Raw genomic sequence first — 20851 nt, forward strand, 5'->3', positions numbered from 1 at the left:
AACCAAGAAGCTAACACTAGCACAATGCGAGGGTAGGGTTTGATGTTGTTTTGTCACGTGTAGATTTGTGGAGCCACCAGCACAACCAACATAGCGATCCATCTATCACCTCATGCTGTGCCTTACTGTCACACCCACCGCTCTCCCCAACATCACCCTCCAACCTGGGCAACCGCTGGTTTGTTCATCTTTACCACTGTGTCATTTTCAGAATGTTTTATGTGACATCACCTGACTTTCTTTTCCTGACCTGCGGGTCACATGAGAGGAAGGAAGGGAAAGGCTGGAGGAAAGAGGTCACTGCCCACATGGAGCTGTCCTCCGTTCAGGGGTTGCAAAGCTGAAGAGGGATCCTTGGATCAGGCTGCATGGCCAGTATGACCGTGGAACTCCTTCCTTCCTTTGCTTTGGTACGTTCCTTAGGATGGTACGCTGGGGGGTTCAAGATAAGGGTGGATGGACAGGTTGAGAGACAAAAGACATAACACTGGTTGTATTTACAGACCGCTTCACACATGTCAGGGCCCACGCTGCAAGCTTTACATCCATTCATCACTCAAGTTTTTTCCAATATTCAAATATGTACATTCCACATTCATGACTGTGTGCTATGCCTGCACCACTGTTACTCATTTAGTAATTTACTAATAGGAGTCAACGTTTGTTCTTTAAATACACGTTTTTATTTGAAAATGGAAACAGTTAGCAATAATTTAAAAATGCAGTGTCACCTACCTGGTAAAGGAGGGTAAATATAAATATAGAATATGATGGAAAGGCAAAAAATGTTAGGACGTGCTAGCCTTACACTGTTGATGGTCAGGCTTCTGAGCCCACGGCCAACCACTCCCTAGTTACAAAGAGTGATGAGCCAGAGATAAAGGTGTTCTAAAGTCGGCTTGAAATGCATCTTCTCTCCTTGATGTGATCAGAAGGGCATAACGTGATTGAAAGGGTAATAACTTTCTAACGCCATGATCAAAGCTATAGAATACCACGTCACTGCATTGCCCAAAATCATCTCCTAGAGCATTCTGTGGGACATGTCACTCTGACCCTTGCAAACACTCCTGTGTGGTGGGAATTAGGCCCACTTGGATAAATGAGGACCCTGGGACCGATGGCTGAGGGTTCCTGCTCAGGGCCACAGGGAGAATGAGCAGAGAAGTCAAAGCCCAAGTCCATCTGCTTCTAAAGGCATTTCTGTTTCCACTGGGTTACAATGGGAAATTAAGACAGATACAAGTATGAGGTCTTCAAAACAGAAATGTCCTTGGGGTACCTGACCAGATGCTGAGGGGGGGACATTCCAAAGACACAAAAGGGAGGAGCTCATGATGCTAAGTGAAAGTCTAGTCATAAAGACCATATAATACACGATTCCACTCATAGGAATTCCCTCCAGAGGAGGGAAACCCACAGAGAAAGCAGGCTAGTGTTTAGGGCTGCAGGTGGTGGGGGTAGGGAAATACAGCAAAAGCTTTAGAGTAATGGGGGGTCATTTTGAAGCCATGAAAACGTTTTAAATTTGGGTGGTATTTGCACGCATCTGTGAATAAAGGAAAGCCGCTGGACTGCACGTATTACATGGGTGAACTGTATGGCATGTGAATTACATCTCGATAAAGTTGTTTTAAAGTTTCCTGGGTGTGGAACAGGGTACAGCTCAGGATGTCTGCCTACAGGTGCCAAAACCCCTGGTTTCATCAGGCAAGAATGGCTTGTGGTTCTCAGCTTGGTTTTGGGCACGTGACTGGATCCAAGTTCTTACCACATCTCTCTGATCCCTAGATTCTAGGTTAGTCTATGCGCTCTCTTTACATCAGACCCTCACCGTGGGAAAATGAAAAGAATGTCCTTCTTAGGCCTTCTAATTGTGTTTCCAGGAAAGAAGTGAATTCAACTCATGTTTTGGAGCCTCCTCTCCTGCGCACGCGGGTTGTGGTGCCTGGGCCCGATTTCCTTATCCATACAACGAGGACAGTTATGCCCGTCTGCAGGGCTGTCACAGTGATTAGAGACTGCTCATAGGAAGATTACTGCTATTTCCATGGGGGAATGAATCCTATCGTCCCCTCCCCCTGGCTCAGGAGCTATTTCTACTGGAAACCCATCACATAGGACTGTCCGTCGTCTGTCAGCAAAGAAAGCATGTCCCTCCTGTCTTCTGTCCTTGAGAGAACGTGTGCCCCTGTGATCAGGCTTCGAGGCAGCCCCAGTGAGATTCTACAATGGTCTACAAAAGACTTCTACAATGGTCCCCTCTGATCACTGTGGAGGTGCTGTGCAGAGTGAACCTGAGTTCTGTGGCCTGGGCCAGTGTGATGAGAAGCCACGTGGTCAAGCCTGTGTCCAACCAACATGTTCTTCCTAATCATATTGGGTGAAACCCTGGAGCCTCAGAGAGATATACCCCAGTGGAGAAGCAGGGAGAGGGTCCCCGTCCCTACCAGCAGCATCCATGGCAGTGAGTGAGGGCAGGCGTTGGGGAGGCAGGAACTGAAGAGCTCTGAAGGTTTCAGAACCTGCGTGGTCCTCAGTCAAGAGACGGCAGGTGGAGGGCACTGAGTTCTAGCAGGAATTCACTTGAAATGACTACATGATGCTTGCTGATATGTTTTCTTCACTAAGTTTAATTTACAGGGTAAGCTGGACTCTCACACTTGAGTGCCTCCCTCTACTCTGATCTTCCAACAGCTATGGGCAGCTTAAGGTCCTTTCACATCTGTGACTCCAGCCATCCCACTCGCTCCCATAGGAAATCTCATCTCCACCACTAAATCTGCTCACACTGTGTGCGGTCTGACCATGGTCTTCTGCCTTCTGCCCAGTTTCAGCAACATCATAAGTGGCACATGCCCTCCTGCCACAGTACGGCCCATCACAATGGGGACGGATCTGTTCTGGGGCTCTGCCCTCTCTGCAGGGACTGGGCAGGAGGGACAAGGGTCCAGGCCCCTGGTGCTTTGATGCACAGGGACCAGGCTCTGTCTAGACGTGGGGGTCATGCTGCTTCCCATGTGCAACTTCTGAGGTGTCCACAGGTCTCTGCTCTCTCTACATGTTTCTTTCCTCCATTTTTTGTGTTCCTCTGACTTTGCAACAGCAGTCCTTAGCATGCCTTGGCATACGCCCACTATCTTCCACTTTCTCAGACTTTCTTTCTTTAATAAAAAACCATTTTTAATGTTTATTTTTGAGAGAGAGAGAGAGAGAGGGAGAGAGAGAGAGAGGGAGAGAGAGAGAGAGAGAGAGAGAGAGAGAGAGAGAGAAAGGCACAAGCAGGGGAGAGAGGGGCAGAGAGAGAGAGAGACAGAATCTGAAGCACACTCCAGGCCCTGAGCTGTCAGCACAGTGCCTGACGCGGGCTCGAACTCACAAACTGTGAGTTCAAATTCAAACTCATGACCTGAGCCCAAGTCGGCTTAACCGACTGAGCCACCCAGGCACCCCTGCTTTTCTTGATGCGTGCACGTGTTTGCACCTAAAAGTCCTATCAACTTCTCACTTTCCCCCAGAAACACCAAACCGTTTTTCCATACGGGAGAAGGAAATTTCTCTTCTTAGAAATGCATGTCTAACTAAACTCCTTGTGAACGTAAAATCTTTATTACAGTAATATTCATGTACAGGCATGATGTCAATTTCCAGGAGCTCTTAGCACTCAGGCAAAAGTACGTACCCACACACACACTCCGCAAATCACACTATGACCGTTCTCTATCCCAAAGTGCACTTAATCTAGCCATTTCTTCTACAGCCCCTGATACATTTTTTTTTAATTTTTTTTTAACGTTTATTTATTTTTGAGACAGGGAGAGACAGAGCATGAACAGGGGAGGGTCAGAGAGAGGGAGACACAGAATCTGAAGCAGGCTCCAGGCTCTGAGCTGTCAGCACAGAGCCCGACGCGGGGCTCGAACTCACGGACCACAAGATCATGACCCAAGCCGAAGTCGGCCGACTAACCAACTGAGCCACCCAGGCGCCCCCCTCCCCCCCCCCGATACATTTTCTAGATTGCTCCAGCGGGGCAATAACCATGAGGCAGTCTGGGGAAGCCTGGTGACTGAGTCTAACTCTAGCCAAGTGTTGCCAGTATCTAAGGAAGTCTGTCATAAAGTGACTGGGAACCTTGTTCCACAACAATAGCTTGTATCTCATGGGTGATTCTTTTACAGGGCTGTGTTTGGCCAAAGAGACACAATAGATGGTGATTATTTTTCCTACTTGTTCTTTCATCCCAAATTCCCTATCCTTTCCATGTCCTTCTTTAAATTTTTTTTTTTTACATTTATTTATTTTTGAGAGACAGAGTGAGACAAAGTGAGAGTGCAGGAGGGGCAGAGAGAGAGGGAGACACAGGATCAGAAGCAGGCTCCAGGCTCCAAGCTGTCAGCACAGAGCCCGACGTGAGGCTCGAACCCACAGACCGTGAGATCATGACCTGAGCTGAAGTCAGACGCTCAACCGACCGAGCCACCCAGGCGCCCCAGAAATATATTATTTTTAATCAAAGACTGTTCTGTTAGTCTTTGATTCTCATTTCTCCATTGCGTCCATTATGTTCCTTTTAAGTCTTTCATCGTTTCCATTTGTTTCACCTTTTTTATTTTGCATTCTTGGATGATCTCTCCTGTCAGTCTTTAAAATCATTAAGCTGGTCACCAGCAGAATTCCTTCTACTACTGTCTGCAGCTATTACCATTTTGGTTTATCTTCGCGTTAACAATTTAATTTTCGATGACTCTGTCTTGTTCTCCAGATGCAGGGTTTCTACAGCACTCTGCTTTTGGGTCATGTGTGTGGTATCTACTTGGGTCGCCAGGCCCGTACTACATCGTTGAAAATTACCTTGGTTTCTACTATAATTCTACTTCACTGGATGCTACAAATGAATTTCTTGGTTTATAACTTTGTGTCTTCCTGATTCTTCCCACAGTCAATAAACGTTTTATAATTAGAAATGAAGGCCTGTATGGTCAGTAATGAGAGGGGGAGGGGACTTTCTAAATATGGTGGCATCATCGGGGCCTGGGTGGCTCAGTCAGTTAAGCATCTGACTTCGGCTCAGGTCACGATCTCACGGCTTCTGAGTTTGAGCCCCGCGTCGGGCTCTGTGCTGACAGCCCAGAACTTGGAGCCTGCTTCCGATTCTGTCTCCCTCTCTCTCTGCCCCTCCCCTTCCCATTCTCTCCCTCTCTCTCTCTCAAAAATAAACAATAAGAAATTTTTAAAAATATGGTGGCATCATTAGAAATTACTCTGCATGGACCTCACCTCAGGGAACGTGGTTACCACTGAGTTTACAGATAGACTCGGCAGTAACTGGGATGTGTGACGCTGAGAAATTCCCTGTTTATAGGCCATAGCTATTCCCAGTTCTACTGAGAGGGATGATGCACATACAGGCTCCTCCTTAGGAACCAGGTCCACAGCCAACTTCAAGCCCTACTTGGTTGCAGCTGATATGCACCATGACCCAGATGCTTAGCTTCTGAATTCCAAAATTCCCGGGCTCACTGCCTATATGAAGTTTAAGTTTTGTGCTATGAGGATACTGGGCCAGCTATGAGATTTTGGCACTCTGCTGGAGCCGTAATGGGTTGATTTTTGTCCCCCAAAAGGTGTGTGTGAGTCCTAACTCCCAGTACCTGTGAATGCGACCTTATTTGGAAATAGCATTATCTGGTCTTTGCAGATAATCATTTGTTAACTTCACATGAGGTTACACTGGATTAGGGAATACTCTTACTCAATGTGACTGGTGTCCTTAAAAGATGAGGAGTAAGTAATGACACTGAGACATACTGAAGGAAGACGGCCATGTGAAAACAGAGGCCGAGATTGGAGTGATGTGGCCACAGGCCAAAGAGTGCTTGGAGCTTCCAGGAGCTAGAAGAGGAAAGAGGGAAGGATCTTTCCCTAGAATCTTTGGAGAAAGTATTGCTCTGTCAACACCTTGACTTCAGACTTCTGTGGGAGGCCGGGCCCCGGTGCCAGGCTGAGACCGGGTCGAGCAACGGCTCCCTGTTGACTCAGCCAACCTGGTGGTTCCCCCTCCCATTCATGTGGGAGGCCGGGCCCCGGTGCCAGGCTGAGACCGGGTCGAGCAACGGTTCCCTGTTGACTCAGCCAACCCGGTGGTTCCCCCTCCCATTCCCCCACTTTCAAGGGCATACGAAAGCCTTGTCAAGGCTGAGAAAGTTAATTCCTGAAGCCTGTGGTCTGCAGGTGTTGGCAGTAATGCTACCTCCCTTTTTCTACCCCGAGTCAGATAGAAACAAACATGGGAATTGTGTTTTGCTAGCAATCTTATCAACAAGGTCTTGTTGTGACCCGTCTAGAAAATTCACAAGAAACACAGAACTAAATGTTTTGGTTGGCAGCGATTATGTGAAACCTGTTTATTCTTAGAATGGCCTGACCCATAAGAGTCTGGATATAAAAGATTGTGTACAGCAACAATAAAGCCGTCACTTGGGCCATCAGCCCAGGGGACCCTCCTGTTCCCAAACTTTCTTCTCTTCTTTTTTTCTTACATTCCCCTACCCTCACTCAGGACCCTGATCTCGGTGTTTGTTGCGCCGGTCGCAACAGACTTCGAAACTTCAGACTGTGAGAGAATACATTTCTGTTGCTTTATGTCACCCAGTTTGTGGCATTTTGTTATGACAGCCTGAAGAAGGCAATAAAAGTGCTCTGAGTCTTTTGTGTTGCTCCTAATCCCTAATCCCTGGAGGGAGAAAGGAGAAAGGAAATGCGGGAAAGTGGAAATGAGATAAAGACCAAATAAACGAAGGAAGAGAGAGAGGGCACAGAGAATATAAAGGAAAGAAGACAAAAAGAAGGGCCATTATAGACCTCATGAAATCCTACATTATGTTTTCAATAAAACTTGAGTGAAGGTACAAGACCACTGGCCAGGAAACACAAGAGGGTGTGTGAGAGTCACATTTGGTAGATCCATTTGAGCAGAAGGGATACCAGTCATGATCTCGTTCTTTCAGTTTTCTCAGGTACCACACTGGGGGATTACACCAAAGTCAACCTCATCCGACTGGGTCTTTCTGTCATGTTTCTGATTATCACCAGGACTGAAGCCTGGCATAGCCAGAAGGGAGTCTCCACAAGGAACCACGTAAAGCAGCTGGACTTTTGTAGCGATATATGGTTCCTTAAATCCCAAACCCTATCATTAACACTTCCTGTTTCTCAGTAGGAGGGCCAATGGCCTTGTAGGTGAGGTATTTCTTTACCATGTATGCCTGTCCTATTGATTACAGAAACACTTAGCATCTGCTTTCCCCGTTAAATACCAGTTAAAGCCCCCAATAAGCACGGGAGAAGAAGAAAAGCACATACTATAGCAGTTTCTCAAACATCCCTAGATATAGATGTTGGGGAATGGGGTGGTATTCCTCTGGTGGAGAACCTGTGTTTAGAGGCCAGGAGAAATAATATTCTTCCTTTTCCTTCCGCCCCCCACTGTGATCTCTTTCTGTCCTTCTCCCCACAGACCCCGCAGCTGCCCAGGGGAATGATGGGTGTTGATCAGATCAGACCCACTGACCCTGAACAGTTTCTTATGGAACACGCATTCTCACCTCTGTTGAGAATGTTGTCGCTCCAGGAGAAGATGACGGCTTCCTCTTCTGTACTCTTCACCTGGGACAGAGGACAGGCATAAAGATCAGTCCAACAAAGTATGAATTTATGCAACACATAACAATTAATCTTTCTCCTACTGATCTACCATTTCTGTCATAAACCAAAGTTCCATATGTGTGTGGGTCTGTTTCTGGGATCATTATTTATTTGGTCAGTGTGGCTTTTACTGTGCCTTTTCCTGACCTATGTTGTGAGCACTTTCTCGGGTACTACTGGAAATATGTATATATTCCTCATGAAGTATATGAAGTATATGAGTATATACTTTGCCCTTTTTAAAAAAAAATTTTTTTTTAATGTTTATTTACTTTTTAATTTCTTTTTTAACGTTTATTTATTTTTGGGACAAAGAGAGACAGAGCATGAACGGGGGAGGGGCAGAGAGAGAGGGAGACACAGAATCGGAAGGAGGCTCCAGGCTCTGAGCCGTCAGCCCAGAGCCCGACGCGGGGCTCGAACTCACGAACCGTGAGATCGTGACCTGAGCCGAAGTCGGACGCTCAACCGACTGAGCCACCCAGGCGCCCCTTTAATGTTTATTTTTGAGAGAGAGACAGAGAACGAGCAGGGGAGAGCCAGAGAGGGCGACACGGAATCTGAGGCAGGCTCCAGGCTCCGAGCTGTCAGCACAGAGCCTGACGCAGGGCTCGAATTCACAAACCGTGAGATCACGACCTGAGCTGAAGTCGGACGCTCAACCGACTGAGCCACCCAGGTGCCCCTACTTTGTCCATTTTTTAATTTGGTTGTTAATCTTCCTGATACTCTGTGGTAAGAATATATATAATCTGGGAATATGTCCATTATTAACAGACACATCTTGCAAATATTTACCTCAGTCTGTTACTTCTCTTCGCATTTTTAAATGAAACTTTGCATCTTCTTAAAAGTCGGAGTTTTGACAAAAGTTCTTCTTTTATAGCTAAAACTTTTGTATTCTAACCAGGAAGTCTTGCCACACATATACTATGCACCCTTATAGATGGTATCAGCTAAGAGTCAGTGTTCATTCTTTTCACATATAGATTAACTCAGTTGTTCCTGCACCATTTCTTGAAAGGATTCTTCTTTTTCCACTCAATTACCTTGGCATTTTTGTTTAAAAACCAGTTTGTCATAGATTCATGAGTTGATTTCTGAACTCTTGTTCCAGTAATCCATTTTTCTATACTTTGGCTTATACCACACTATATCGATTACTGTAGCTTTTTAAAAGTCTTGAAAACAGAGGCTATTGGTTTATCAGATTTTTAAATGATCCTGGCTATTCTAGATCTTTTTAATTTTCATGTACATGTAAAAAAATGTTTTAAGTATATATATTTAAAAATTTTTAAGTTTGGGGCTCCTGGGTGGCTCAGTCGGTTGAGCGTCCGACTTCGGCTCAGGTCATGATCTCGCGGTCCGTGAGTTCGAGCCCCGCGTCAGGCTCTGTGCTGACAGCTCAGAGCCTGGAGCCTGTTTCAGATTCTGTGTCTCCCTCTCTCTAACCCTCCCCCGTTCACGGTCTGTCTCTGTCTCATAAATAAATAAACGTTAAAAAAAAATTTTTTTTTAAATAAAAAAAAATTTTTTAACGCTTATTTATTTTGACAAAGAGAGAGGGAGAGAGTAAGTGAGTACAAGTGGGGGAGAGGCAGAGACAGAATCCCAAGTAGACTCCACATGTCAGCGGAGTCCTACATGGGGCTCAAATTGGCAAACTGTGAGATCGCAACCTGAGCCAAGATCAAGACTCCGACGCTTAACTGACTGAGCCACCCAGGCACCCCTTTAAGTATATTTTTAAGTTTATTTATTTATAGAGAGAAAGAAAACGTGTGTGTGAGCAGGGGAGGGCAGAGAGAGAGGGAGAGAGAGAATCCCAAGCAGACTCCACGGCGTCGGCACAGAGCCCAGTGTGGGGTCTGATCTCATGAACCTCGATATCATGTCCTGAGCGAAAATCAAGTTGGACGCTTAACTGACTGAGCTACCTAGGTGCCCCATCAAATGCATTTTAGAATCAAATTGTCAATTTCTCCCAAAGGCTACTGGGATACTGAATGGGATTGCGTTTACACCATACATCAACTTGGAGGGAATGTGAACCTTAATAATATTGAGTGTTCTGATCCAGGGGCATGGTTTATCTATTTTGATTTTCTCTCATCAGTGTTTTGCCTTTTTCACTGTTCAGCTCTGACATATGTCCACTTTAATTTTATCCTTAAGTTTTTCATGTTCATTGATGTGATATAAATGTTGCTGCTTTCTGAATTATCGCTTGCAGTGGTTCCCTGAGTGGGCATATGAATACAATTATTGTTTTTGTTACTGACAAATGCTGCTACTTTCCAAGTTCATACATTATTTCTTACAACTTTTTGTAGATTCCTTAGAAACTTCTACATAGTTTATCATATTCTCTGTGACTAAAGACAGTTTTACTTGTTCCATTTCTATTCTGCATGCCTTTCTTTAAACTGCCTAATTTCTTGGGGCGCCTGGGTGGCTCATTCAGTTAAGCATCTGACTTTGGCTCAGGTCATGATTTCGTGGTTCATGAGTTCTAGCCCCAAGTTGGGCTCTGTGCTGACAGTTCGGAGCCTGGAGCCTTCTTCAGATTCTGTTCTCCCTCTCTCTTTGCGCCTTCCCTGCTCACACTCTGTCTCTCGAAAATGAAAAAATGTTAAAAAAATTTTTTTTAAATATGCTACTACTTGTAGGTTTTTCACAGAAGCCCTTTATAAGTATAAGGAAGTTCCCTTCTGCGTCCTGATTTGCTGAAACCTCACACCTTATAAAAATGAAATCAGGGGCGCCTAGGTAGCTCGGTCAGTTGAGCATCTGAATCTTCATTTTGGTTCAGGTCATGATCCCAGGGTTGTGGGATCAAGCCCATGTCGGGATCCATGCTGGGCAAGAAGCCTGCTTAAAGTTCTGTTTCCCTCTCCCTCTGTCCCCCTCCCCTGCTCGTGCTCTCTCTAAAATAAAAATGAAATAAAAATAGATTATCTAAATGAAGCCACATTCATAGGTCTTGGAGGTTAGGAGTTCAACATCTTCTGGAGGGACACAAATCAACCCATTTGAAAGATGGCTGATGGCCTGTCTACCCCATTATTTAAGTGTTTGTGTATCTTTGGTTGGAATTGTTAGAACTACTTCTTCACTTGACTCTATTTATCAGATTTTGGAAAAAATACTTAAAAGCACAGCATATGGAGCATATACTGCAGAAGGGAGAGATTTCTGGTCATTTAATAAGGCTCTTATTCTTTCTTGTAGTCAGAGGACCAAACACTAGGATGTGAATTTTACCTAATCTTTATTAGTGCATTTTCTTTTAGTGAGTTTTTGAATTAAGAATCATTACGGAGGGGCGCCTGGGTGGCTAGGTCACTTGAGCGTCTGACTTTGGCTCAGGTCATGATCTCGCAGTTTGTGAGTTTGAGCCCCACATGGGGCTCGCTTCAGATCCTCTGTCCCCCTTTCTCTCTCCCAACCCCCCACACCTCTCTCTCTCTCAAAAATAAACATTAGGGGCGCCTGGGTGGCTCGGTCGGTTAAGCGTCCGACTTCGGCTCAGGTCATGATCTCACGGTCCGTGAGTTTGAGCCCCGCGTCGGGCTCTGTGCTGACCGCTCAGAGCCTGGAGCCTGTTTCAGATTCTGTGTCTCCCTCTCTCTCTGCCCCTCCCCTGTTCATGCTCTGTCTCTCTCTGTCTCAAAAATAAATAAACATTTTAAAAAAATTTAAAAAAAAATAAACATTAAAAAAATGAATATGAAGCAACAATTTTCCATTACCAGGCATTACAAAAGATATAAAATGCATTCAGTCTTCTTTGATATTTATCTTTCATGAAATCTATTAGTAATGGGAATGTTTCCACCCAATGGAGTGCCCAATTAAGGACACCTAAATAGCATCTATAAACTGCAGTGAAAAGGAGTGCATACTAAATTAGAAACACAGAAAATTAAGATGAAAATAATCTCACAACATACAAATTAACATCTTTTTAAAGAAAGGTGCAATCTGCAGATATCTCATCTGTAGCAACTTCCAGCCTACACGGTGTCCGAGTACAGGAGGAAAGCCTTCTGGCTTGCAAACCATTCCAGAGTGCGACACAGTGACGGTCATCGCCTGCACACTCCAGTGTGTGATCCCTGCAGATATAGGTGTTCTTTTCTACAACCACAGGACACCCCTTAGAGTCAGAACTCAACACGGATACATGGCTGCATTCTCGTACTCAAGAGCTCATTCAAGTTGTGCCAATGGTCCCAGGACCTCCCTTCCCAAGGAGAGAATCCAGTTCGGGGTCACGTGTGGCACTCAGCGGCCACACTTCCTTCATCTTCTTCCCTCTCGAATGGTTTTCCCTTGATTTTCGTGAGCTGAGACTACAGGCTAGTTACTTTGCAGAACGACCTCAGTTGGATTCGTCTCGTATCCACTCACTTTCAGATTCAGGTTATCTGTAGGTCAACAGAACCTTCAGAAACATGATCTTGCCTCCCAGCAAGTGGTACACCATTTTGACTTGTCTTGTTTGATGGATGTTTGACACCTCTTTACTTTCCCTAAAGATTTCCTAGAGAATCCACTTCTCCCAGAGCATGTAATTCTCTACAGAGATTTGGTGCAGAGTTACAGAGGGGGTACTGCACTCTGCTAGGCTGACCAGGGAGAATATTCCAAGGGCTCAGAGCCCATCCCTCAGGAGCTGCCAAAGTGAGCCCTGAGGGGAAGACAGGACTTTCTTAGTAACACATAGGTTCTGAGCAAGGCGGGCCTGCTGACTTAACCCTTCCCTGCACACCTGCCTGCCTTCTGGTTGTTAGAAGCAAGCCGCTACAAATGGCCCGTGTTCCAGAAGAGGAGAATTCGACTCTAACTTTTGGTGTGATGAACAGAAAAGAATATATAGACAGGTTTAAACCGTCGTAAGTCCAAAGTAACCGCCACACGCTCCAATCTCCTAAATACGTATTAAACTAGGACTTAGAGCCCTCACTCCCAGAGACACAAATCTTCTCTTCTTTTTGCTTTTTTTCCTTCTTGCTTTTTATTTTTAAGCTTATTTTTTTTTAACGTTTATTTATTTTTGAGACAGAGAGAGACAGAGCATGAACGGGGAAGGGGCAGAGAGAGAGGGAGACACAGAATCAGAAGCAGGCTCCAGGCTCTGAGCCATCAGCCCAGAGCCCGACGTGGGGCTCGAACTCACGGACTGTGAGATCGTGACCTGAGCTGAAGTCGGACGCTTAACCGACTGAGCCACCCAGGCGCCCCTAAGCTTATTAATTTTTAAGAGAGAGGGAGCACGAGCAAGCAGGGGAGGGGCAGAGAGAGAGAGAGAGAGAGGGAATATATCCCAAGCAGGCTCCTTGCTGTTAGCACAGAGCCTAACACTGGGCTCAGTCTCACACAGACTGTGAGATCACGACGAGAGCTGAAACCAAGAGTTGGATGCTTAGCCGACTGAGCCACCCAGGCGCCCCTAATTTTTATTTTTAAAAACTAATTAATTATTATTATTATTATTCTTTAGAGAGAGAGAGGCAGAGAGAGAGAATCCCAAGCAGGCTCTGCACTGTCAGCACAGAGCCTAACTCAGGGCTTGAGCCCATGAACCAAGACATCATGACCTGAGTCAGGTGCTTAATTGATTGAGCCACCCAGGCGCCCCACCTTTTTTGTTTTTAACAGTGCATGTGGCCTATTTTGGTTAATGCTTCATGCCTACTTGAAAATAATGTACAGGGGCGCCTGGGTGGCTCAGTCGGTTGAGCGCCCGACTGCGGCTCAGGTCATGATCTCACAGTCTGTGAGTTCGAGCCCCGCGTCGGTCTCTGTGCTGACAGCTCAGAGCCTGGAGCCTGTTTCAGATCCTGTGTCTCCCTCTCTCTCTGACGCTCCCCTATTCACGCTCTGTCTCTGTCTCAAAAATAAAAAAAGTAAACGTTAAAAAAAAATTAAAAAAAAAAAAGAAAATAATGTACATTTTGTAACTGCTGGGGGTAGTGGTGCTCTGAAAACGTTAACTAGGTCAAGTTGGTTAATCCTGTTGTTCTAATCTTCTTTAGCCTGATATTTTTGCTTGTTTCATCAATAACTGTGTGCAGATCAAAGTTTTCCATGATGGGGCGGGGGGGCACCTGGCTGATTTAGTTAGTGGAGCACACAACCCTTGATCTCAAGGTTGTAAGTTCAAGTGCATGTTGGGTGTAGAGATTGCTTAAAAATAAAATCTTAAGGGGTGCCTGGGTGGCTCAGTTGGTTAAGCATCCAACTCTTGATTTTGGCTGAGGTCATGATCTCAGTCGTGGGATCAAGCCCTGAGTCGGGCTGCACATGAAGTGTGGAACCTGCCTAAGATTCTCTCTCTCCATCTGTCCCTCCCCATTTCAGGCTGCCTCTCTGTCTCTCTCTCAAGAAACAAAACAAAAACCCTAAAAATAAAAAAATAAAGTCTTAATTAAAAAACAGGGAAATCTTTTTTTAAAAAGTTTTGCCATGAAAGGTGTGCCTGGGTGGCTCAGCTGGTTATGTGTCAGACTCTTAATTTCATCTCAGGTCACGATCTCACAGCTTCGTGGGTTCAAGCCCACATCGGGCTCTGTGCTGACAGCACAGAGCCTGCTTGGGATCCTCTCTCTCCCTCTCTCTCTGTTCTTTCCCCACTTGTGTTCTTGCTCTCACAAAATAAATCAACCTAAAAAAATGTGTTTTTTTTCCCATGATGGAAGAACCCTCGTGTGCCTGGATGGAGGGGTGGGGGTGTTTCACGCACTTTTTAACGACCTTAATGAAGGGTCTCGCTATAGCCGTTCAAACACTCAGCAATGTGGATGACCTCATTTCATACCAGTCTCCAGCGTCTTTTCCATTAGCCAGGGAATTAGCAATATTCTCCACATCAACCGGTTTCCGTATCCTCAAACAGAATCCTTTGGTCCCAGTGCTCGGGGCTAAGAGGAGTTAGAACTGAGACCTGAGCTCGCACGCAATCAGAGCAGGATTGCGACACCAGAAGTACTCGCTTGTGGGGCTGTTTGTGCACTCCACCTGGTTCTCACCGTGGGAGCATGGGTGTGTCATGAAACTCACGGGTCAAGAGAGAAGAAGGAAGAGCAGGGCGGGCCAAAGATACCACCGTGGGGGGCTTCCCTCCTTCCTATGGTTGCAAAACTGAAGCAGGCCCTTCGAGCAGGCTGCAGGGCCAGGATGATCCCTGAATTCCTTTGCCTCCTCCGCTTTGGTAAGTTCCTTGGACTGCTTGTACTGGGATTCAGGACAGAGGTGGGCTGAGTAAGAGACGTCGTTAAGGTAATGAAGTTGGAAAGAAATACCGTCAGTATGCCTTCATTGGCGGCTTTAGACATGCTTCCTATAAAGTGATGGCAATATTTAAAACTTACATTTCATATCCATGACTGTGCTCTATGCCTACATGGCTTCCACTTTATTTATTTTTAGCAACTCAGTATTTTTCATTTAAATGTAGTTACTCGGGGATGGACACTTTCAATATTCTTCCCCTTAAAAAAATTTTTTTGGAGCACCTGGGTGGCTCAGTCGGTTAAGCGTCCAACTACGGCTCAGGTCATGATCTCGCGGTCCGTGAGTTTGAGCCCCGCGTCGGGCTCTGTGCTGACAGCTCAGAGCCTGGAGCCTGTTTCAGATTCTGTGTCTCCCTCTCTCTCTGCCCCTCCCCCGTTCATGCTCTGTCTCTACCTGTCTCAAAAAGAAATAAACTTTAAAAAAAAATTAAAAAAATTTTTTTTGATGTTTATTTATTTTTGAGAGATAAAGAGAGGGAGAGAGAGAGAGAGAAAGACAGAGCATGAGGAGGGGAGGGGCAGAGAGAGAGAGGGAGACCCAGAATTCGGAAGCAGGCTCCAGGCTCTCAGCTGTCAGCCCTGAGCCCAACATGAGGCTCGAACTCACGAATGAGGAGATCATGACTGGGCCACCCGGGCGCCCTTCTAAATTATTTTTAATTCCAAGGGAGCCAAGAAGTAGCCAGGAGTAAGAACAACTGGGTTGGAGTATCCTACTTCTATGGACTGAATGTCTGTGTTTCCTGAAAGTTCCCATATGGAAGCCCTAACCCCCGAGGTGATGATGTTGGGAGGTGGGGCCTTTGGGCGCTAACCAGGTCGTAAGGGGAGTCTTCGTGCATGGGATTAGTCTCTTCTTGTGAGAGACCCAAGAGAGACGATCTGTCTTCACTGCAGGAAGATACAGAGGAAAAGGCAGCGGTCTGTAAAGCAGGAAGAATGTCCTCACAAGGATCCAAACACGCTCGTACCCTGGTCTCAGAATTTAGCCTCTAGAGCCAAGACCCCCCACCCAAGTCTAGGGTCTTCTGTTAGAGCAGCGGGAGCTGACAAAGACGCGGCAAATCCACCTGTGTGGGGGACAGAGGTGGATGGACCTTTTTCCTTTTTGAATATCCACTTGGATTCGGAGGTTTGTTTTGGGGCACCGAGCAGTGAGCCTCGTCCCGTCTGGAGTATCAAGGAATGAAGAACGACGATGGAAAAGATTGGTCCAAAAACCTTTCGATGCCAGAGCTAAGGCTGTCACTTGTTCCCTGCGATGATGGGGCTTTCTCCATCTCTGAGCCAGCCCTTCATCCCATCAACTGGAAGTGGTGACAACGGCGTGCTGTTCGAAGTGGGGTTCACCGGGTGGGAGGAAGATGGTGAGTTATGGCGAGTGTGCATCTTTTCACATCCTAGAAAAAATCTTTGTGAGTCGTGCTTACACTGGGCACCCTGTCAGTCTGCCACTGTGCATTTGTTGAGGTCCTACGACATGCCGGGACCTGTGCAGACATAGGGATGCCAAGGTGGATAGCACAGAGTCCGGGCTTTCTGGGTGAGTGACATCTTGTACCTCCCATGGCGTGAAGCACGTACACTTGGTATAAACACACGCAAGAGTTTACAACCAGAGCGATGTTAGCATCATGGTGACAGGAGTTGGTCCTTTCCTCTCTCATTTTTGGGCACAATGAATCCACATCTGTAACTGAACGACAGCACCTCTGCACAGCCCACTAGGACACCAGAGGTTCATCCTTCTGTGCAAGGAAGGTAGGTGGCCGGGGCCTGGAGGTGCCTGCAACATGACAGCAGTGGTGGCTTTGGCAGTGGAGGAGGTGGGCAGCGAAGGGGTCAGTGGAAGTCTGCATGCCTGGCTGTGGCCAGACGGTCCCCCGCTCTTCAGCAACACCCGTATTTCGGAGGAGAGAGTGCCAAGACCAGTGGGAAGGCTGGGGTGAGGCTGGGCAGGGGGAGGGTGCACACAAAACTGAGAGAACTGGCTCCTGCTGCCTGTGCTGTCTGCCCAGGAGGAGCTCTGGGACACCCCCTCTCCAAGGTGGGGACATACCCAGAGCCACAGCGCTAAGCACATACTTCTCCCCACTTTGTGCCACCCCCACCGTTTTCCCTCAACCTGCTTTTTCACATGCTCCCAACCTGAGCTGGAAGACGGCACTGGCAAGAGAAACCAAGACTTATGCCCTAGCGCCACCTTCTGGAAAACAAAAGAAAGGCTCCTGTGGGGCTCATCGGTTGAACCATTAGATTAGACTCAAAGTAAACAGAACCTTACCCAAAAGAGGGTCCCTACTTCAAGTGCGGGGTCAGGGATACTTCTCATCAAACACCATGAAAAATCACGGCCACATGGCCTCACAAAAAGCAAATGACAATTTTCCAGCAACCAACTAAACCCAAAGACACAATACTGTGAGCTGACTTACAAAGAATTCAAAAGAGCTGAGGTGCCCAGCTGGTTCAGTGGGTAGAGTGCACAACTCTTGATCTTGGGGTTGTGGGTTTGAGGCCCATGTTGAGTGTAGGGATTAGTTAAAAAAAAATAAAATATCTGGGAGCCTGGGTGGCTCAGTTTTAAGGATCTGAGTCTTGATTTTGGCTCAGGTCATGATCTCATGGTTTGTGAGTTCCAGCCCCACGTCGGGCTTTGTGCTGGCAGTGAGGAGCCTGCTTGTGATTCTCTCTCTTTCTTTCTCTCTCTGCCCCTCCCCTGCTCATGTGTGCATGCTCTCTCTCTCTCTGAAAATAAATAAATAAACTGAAAAAAAAGTAAATAAAATCTCAAAAAAAAAAAAAAAAAACCCACCCACAAAACCCTCCAAGAACAATCAGACTCCATCAGAGGAAACAACACAAGATTAACAGGTATGATGGAGAAGAGAGGGTGAGGGGAATAGAGACTGTATTTAAAGAAACAATAGCTAAGAACTCCCCAAACCTAGGGAAGAAAGTGGAAAGCCCATGAAGCTAACGGAACACCTTATAATCTCAAGGCAAAAAGACCTTCTCTAAGACACATCACAACAACACTGTCAAAAGACAATGATAAGGAAAGAATTTTAAAGGCAGCCGAGGTGGCAAAGGGAAGGTAGTAACCTATAAAGGAACCTCCATCAGGGTATAAGCAGATTTCTCAGCAGAAATTCTAGAGGTCAGGAGAGACTAACGTGACCTCTTCAAAATACTGGAAGACAGCAACTGCCAGCCAAGAATACTCTCCAGATATAAGGAGAGGAAAGACTTTCTCAGACAAAAGCTGAAGAAGCCCATCGCCACTCAACCTGCCTAACAAGAAATGCTGAATGGAGTTCTTCAAGCAGAAACAGGACACAAATACAAAAAAAATCTGATAAAGGTGATAAATAGCATTAGAAAAGTGTAACTCTTTTTAAGAATAGTATATTAAACACTGAAATACAGCATGAAGGTTAAAAAAAAAAGAGCATTAAACATAACCACAGCCACTGCAATTTGGTGATGAAATCACGGCATCCAAAGAGGTAATTTATGACACCAAAAATATACAGAAGAAGGAGGAGTAAAAGGATGGGGCCTTTACAGGCGAATGAAGATAAACTACTATCGGCAGCAAGGGCACTATTTCATCTATTCGATGTTTGGTGTAAACCTCATGGTAATCACAGGGCAAAAAACTACAGCAAAGACATGAAACATAAAGAAAGGACAGACAGAGCAAATCACAATGGAAAACCACCAACTTACAAAGACAGAAACAGAGGAAAAAAGAAACAACAGAGAGACAAAATAACCAGAAGGTAAAAAGATAAAAGGGAGTAGTGAGTCCTTACATCTCAGCAATCACCCTAACTGTAAAGTGGTTGAACGTGCCAATCAAAAGGCACAGACTGGCTGGTTGGATTTAAAAAAACCCACTCAACTCTATGCTGCTTGCAGGAGACTCATTTCTGCTCTCAAGACACAGAGAGGCCCGAGCTGAAAGGATGGAATTGCAAGCAAACATAAACCAAAAGAAGGCAGGCAAAACCATACTTCTATCAGACAAAACACACGTCCAGCCAAAAAGGGTAACAAGGGACAAAGAAGGTTATTATATAATGATGAACAGGTCAATACATCAAGAAGACAATAACAATCATAAATATATATGTTCCTAATGCCTGAACGACAAAGTATATGAAACAAATACTAACAGATCTTAAGGAAGAAACAGACCATGATACAATGATAATAAGGGACTTCAATATCAGCAACATATAGATCATCCAGACGGAAAATCAACAAGGAAATGTTGGAACTGAACCACACTTTGGAACAAGTGAACTAATACAGAACATGCTATCCGACATTTACAGAAACCACATTCTTCTCGAGTGCACAGGGAGCATTCTCCAGGACAGATTGAGACAGGCCACAAAATAAATCTTGGCAAATTTAAGAAGACTGAAACCACACCAACTATCTTTTCTGACGACAATGGTCAGAATGACCAGTGAAACATAAATCAACAACAACAAGAAAATGAGAAAGAAGATCTACAAATATGTGGAAACTAACCCACTTCTAAACAATGGCTCGAGAAGAAATCAAAGGGAAATTAAAAATTATCTTGAAACACATGAAAATGGAAATCAAATCTTTTATCAAATCTTGTGGGACCCAGCAAAACCAGTTCTGAGAGAAAAGTTATAGCAATAGTGGATATATTAAGACGTTAGAAAGATCTCAAATAATCAAGTTAACTTTACACTTCAAGAACTAGAAAAAGAACACAACCACAAGAAAAGTACAAACCAATATCCCTGATGAATATAGATGCAAAAATTCTCAGCAAAAATCAATAAATGGGACTGTATCAAACTCAAAAGCTTCTGCGGAGCAAAAGAAACAATTAACAAAATGAAAGGACAACCTACAAAATGGAAGACAATTTTTGCAAGCCATATATCAGATAAGGGGTTAATATGCAAAATATATAAAGAATTCACACAACCTAGTAACAACAATAACAAAAACCATCCAATTAAAACATGGGCCGAAAAAGTAATTGACATTTCTCCAAAGAGGACATCCATTTGGCCAACAGGTACATGAGAAGATGTTCAATGTCACTAATCATCAGGAAAATGCAAACTAAGACCACAATGAGATATCACCTCACACCTGTCAGAATGGCTCTCATCAAGAAGAGGGGTGCCTGGGTGTCTCAGTTGGTTATGTGTCCTACTCTTAATTTCAGCTCAGGTCATGATCTCCCCGTTTGTGGGATCAACTCCTGCATCAGGCTCTGCACTGACAGTGCGGAGCCTGCTTGGGATTCTCTCTCTGCCTCTCTCCTATTGGGGCATGCACACATGCACACATGCTCTTTCTCTCTCTCAAAATAAATAAACTTAAAAAAAAAAAGACGAGACAAAAAGTGTTGGTGAGGATGTGGTGAAAAGTAAAACCAAAAACAAACCCTTGTTCACTGCAGTGGAGATGTAAATTGGTCCAACCACTGTGGAAAATAATATGGAGATTCCTCAAAAAATTAAAAATAGAACTCTGTATGACCCAGCAATTTCACTTCTGGGAAGATCCCCAAATGAAATGAAACAGGATTTCAAGGAGACCTCTGCACACCCATGCTTATTGAAGCATTATTCACAAGAGCCAAGATACGGAAACAACCAATGCCTATCAATGGATGGACAGATAAAAAGATATAGTATACGGGCACTTGGCTGGCTCAGTTGGTGAAGTGTTGGTGACTCTGTTGGTCTCAGAGTTGTGAATGGCTCAGCTGGCTCAGTTGGTGACTCTGTTGATCTCCGAGTTGTGAATTCTAGCCCCACATCGGGTATAGAGATTAA

General features: G+C 45.2%; 1 long non-coding RNA gene across 1 annotated transcript in view; it reads right to left on the reverse strand.

The window, feature by feature from the left end:
- The window catches only part of LOC122208505, a 31647-nt gene that overhangs the window by 9736 nt on the left and 1060 nt on the right, over positions 1 to 20851 (reverse strand). Inside the window, exon 2 of the long non-coding RNA XR_006197264.1 lies at positions 7608 to 7668. This is a non-coding gene — a long non-coding RNA (uncharacterized LOC122208505). The remainder of the gene's footprint in view (positions 1 to 7607; positions 7669 to 20851) is intronic.

The sequence above is a fragment of the Panthera leo genome, chromosome E2 (assembly GCF_018350215.1).
Source record: "Panthera leo isolate Ple1 chromosome E2, P.leo_Ple1_pat1.1, whole genome shotgun sequence".
Classification (NCBI taxonomy): Eukaryota; Metazoa; Chordata; class Mammalia; order Carnivora; family Felidae; genus Panthera; species Panthera leo.